Genomic DNA, 4072 nt, shown 5'->3' with positions numbered 1-4072 from the left:
CCTTCTTCCCCATCTTTGTGGTTTTATCTGCCTCTGGTCTTTGATGATGGTGACGTACTGATGGGGTTTTGGTATAGGTGTTCTTCCTGTTTGATAGTTTTCCTTCTAATAGTCAGGACCCTCAGCTGTAGGTCTGTTGGAGATTGCTTGAGGTCCACTCCAGACCCTGTTTGCCTCAGTTGAAAATGCAGAAATCACCGGTCTTCTGTGTCGCTCGCGCGGGGAGTTGGAGACTGGAGCTGTTCCTATTTGGCCATCTTGCTCCGCCCCCCAAATGTAATATTATTATTTTTTGAGACGGAGTTTCGCTCTTGTTGCCCAGGCTGGAGTACAATGGCGCGATCTCAGCTCACCGCAACCTCCGCCTCCCGGGTTCAAGCTATTCTCCTGCCTCAGCCTCCTGAGTAGCTGGGATTACAGGCATGTGCCACCATGCCCGGCTAATTTTGTATTTTTAGTAGAGATGGGGTTTTTCTGTGTTGGTCAGGCTGGTCTCAAACTCCCGACCTCAGGTGATCCACCCACCTCGGCCTCCCAAAGGGCTAGGATTACAGGCGTGAGCCACTGCACCGGTCCAAAACACAATATTATTAACACAATAGTTTTCTGCATACTCTGCTCACCTTCCTCATCTCCTCCCCACCTCATTCAGCTATGAGCGCCTGCACAGGGTAGGTAGAAGAAACAGAAGGTCTTGTCTGAGATGGGCTGCGTCGGGGGCTCAGATCAGTCACAGATATCTGGGAAGATTCCGTGTGGCATTCAGATTCATGGCTAGCAAACTCTTAAAACAGGCTGATCCAAGCTAAAAGGGGGCCTAACTGGAAGGATGAGGGGGCCTGTCCCAGGTACCCAGGCTAGAAGTACAGTCAGCTCTGGAGGGCATGGTGCTGCAGGGCTATATCTCTATTTCTCTCCCAGAATCCACACAGTTTCCTCTCGTGAGACTGCTGTCCTGGTTTCAAAACACATATTTTGGGACCCCACTCAGCTACTGAATCCAATCGGTAAGGGTGTGGCCCAGGAATCTGTATTATTGATGAGCTTCCCTGGTAATTCTCACACCAGCTCAGGTTTGAGAACACTGAGGCAGAGTTTACAAAGATCCTGCAGAAGGCATGTGAATGGTCCAACAGAGGCCAATTGGCAGTGCATGGTACACTGGACCAGGCACCCCACCCCATACCCACCCTGAGAGCTGAGGCCAGGGCAGCCAGTCTAAGGACAGGATGGATCTCAACCACGGCCAGGCCACCCTCCTACTGGAACCACCGTTTGCTTTCATGGAGCCGCTTTGCTTCACTGTCCTCAAAGGATTGCTGCAACTGGTCATTTTGGGTTCACTTCCAAACTGCTTCACTGATTTTTTTTTTTATTTATGTTTATATATTTGTTTAGGACAGATCCTTGCTCTGTCACCCAGCTGGAGTGCAGTGGCGCAATCTTGGCTCACTGCAACCTCCAACTTCCTGGTTTAAGTAATTCTCCTGCCTCAGCCTCCCAAGTAGCTGGTACTACGGGCACGTGCCACCACGCCCAGCTAATTTTTGTATTTTTAGTAGAGACAGGGTTTCACCGCATTGGCCAGGATGGTCTCGATCTCCTGATCTCGTGATCAGCCCTCCTCAGCCTCCGTAAGTGCTGGGATTACAGGTTTGAGCCACCGCGCTCAGCCTGTATTATTTACTTATTTATTTATTTATTTATTTATTATTTATTTATTTATTTGAGACAGAATATCACTCTATCCCCCAGGCTGGAGTGCAGTGGTGCATTCTCGCCTCACTGCAACCACCTCCCAGGTTCCAGCCATTCTCCTGACTCAGCCTCCCTAGTAGCTGGGTCTACAGGTGCCCACTACCATGCCTGGCTAATTTTTGTATTTTTAGTAGAGATGGGGTTTTCGCCATGTTTGGCCAGGCTGGTCTCAAACTTCTGACCTCAGGTGATCTGCCCGCCTCGGCCTCCCAAAGTGCTGGGATGACAGGCATGAGTCACCAGGCCCAACCATGCTTTGATGATTTTTTAAAGGGTGGAGTTCTGGCTTCTTTTCCCCCATCTCACAAAGGATCCTTAATCAGGCAACCCCAATGGGAAGTGTTAAGGAATGAGCCAGGCTGACCTGAAATGCCTTCAGTTTCTGTTCCTTGGGAGCTCAGAATGACTGCCGCTGGAGCAGTGTGGCGCCCTTCTCTTCATTCTTCACCAGAGACAGAGGAGGAGGGGTGAGATAAGAGGTGGGAGTGAGAAAGGAGAGAGGGATGGGGAGATGAAGAGGGATGGAGAGGGAGAGGGAGAGAGGATGAGCAGGGCATGGGGAGAGGGAACAGAAAGGAGAGGCAAGACAGGGAGACACAGAGCACAGAGGAGGAGATAGGTGGGGGCCGGGATGGGGCAGGGAGAGCCTGTGAGGTCACCCAGGCCACCCTGCTCTTGCTGGTCTGTTGTAACCCAGTCCATGACTTCCTACCACCACAGTGGGCCGAGTTGGCTTAGTGCTGGAATGCAAGTGGCTATGGCTTGGAGCCTTCCCTCTGGCTGAGGAAAAAAAAATTGCTGACAAATCTGCCTAGAATATCTGAGTTTTTCCAAAGCAGAAAGAAGAAACACATAAACACACACACACACACACACACACATACGTGCACACACACACCAGTCTTATAAGCCTGGCAGAGCAGTTCAGGATGGAAAAATTTCATAATTGAGATGGATGGAGGAGGTGCCACTAAAACTGGTGGAAAACAAGCCCCACCTGCCCCCACTCTACATGATGACACCTTTCCAGGAGCCCTCGTATCCCTCCCTGCTTTCGTCCCCACCTTGATCTGCCCTTCTTGTCCCCAAGTACCGTCAAGGACCTAGGAGATCCCCTTGGGAGCACTGGAGTTTGGTGACACACAGAAAGCCCATTCCACCAAGAGTGGAGATTGTGCCCCACCAGCCCTCAGCCCTGGCCAGCTACAAACATCTGGAGGCAGGAAATTCACCCAGTGACCAGCATCTTGGAGGAGGTACATGAGTCTTAAATGGAGCTCCCAATACCACTCCAACTTCTACCCCGCCCCAGCAGGTCCTCGGGGACCTTCCATGCTCCCCAAACCAAATGATTCCTCCATCTCCCCATCTCTGGGTGCAGGGGGCATGGCTTGAAGGGAAAAAAATCCTGGAAATTTAAGAAAAATCCTGGAAATTCTGGAAATTTAAGAAATCCTGGAAATCCTGGAAATTTAAGAATCCTGGAAATTTAAGAAAAATCCTGGAAATTTAAGAAAAAAATCCTAGAATAGGTGCAGGTTAATGAGCATCTCCAGTTAGCCCTGCACGGTGGGATCAGAAAGACCACAAGACCCAAGTAAGGGAGGCAAACGTGCAAACTGAGCTGCGACTCATGTTAGGATACTCTGAACGTCAGAGGCACAATGGGCTTCTTGTGAGATCCCAGGGAAGGAGCCATGAGTGAGGTCTGGGTGACTCTGAGAAGGCTCTGGAGGACCTGGCGTTTGGACTGGACCTTTGGAGTGGAGCAGGGTTTCCATAGGGAGAGGAAACTGGGAAAAGATTTTGCTGATCCTTCAAACTGCACCTACAAAGCGTGATCAGAGATTCTGAGCCCTGCCCTTTCTACCACACCAGCTGGGCAGGAGAAAGGCAAATTCATGGACCTGAGTGGATATGAGTCCAGACTGTGATACCTGTTTGGGCCAGTCACATGATTTCTCTGAGCCTTGATTTTTTCATCTGTAAAATAGGAATGCCAGCCATTTCACAGAGTTGCCATGAAGATGGAGTCATTCAAGCCAAAAGTGCCTGCCACAAAATAGATGCTCAATGCATGTTTCTTGAGCAAATACGTGTAACATATGGCACTTTACAAGGGATTTCTCTCACAAACATAATTTTGATCCTCCAACAACATTTTGTCGTGGTCCCTGCTCTCAGTCTAGTAATGTAAAATATGACTGACCCCCATCACACATTGCAGGCAGCACTCACTTCCTGGGAAAGCTGCGCTCTGTATGCAACACACTGCCCAAGAAGGAAAGGAAGCAGCACTGGAGACCTGTGTTTC

The sequence above is a fragment of the Rhinopithecus bieti genome, unplaced genomic scaffold (assembly GCF_001698545.2).
Source record: "Rhinopithecus bieti isolate Rb0 unplaced genomic scaffold, ASM169854v2 scaffold_12049, whole genome shotgun sequence".
In the NCBI taxonomy this organism is placed as follows: domain Eukaryota; kingdom Metazoa; phylum Chordata; class Mammalia; order Primates; family Cercopithecidae; genus Rhinopithecus; species Rhinopithecus bieti.
The sequence above is the reverse complement of the archived record's forward strand: the minus strand, read 5'-3'. Positions refer to the sequence as shown.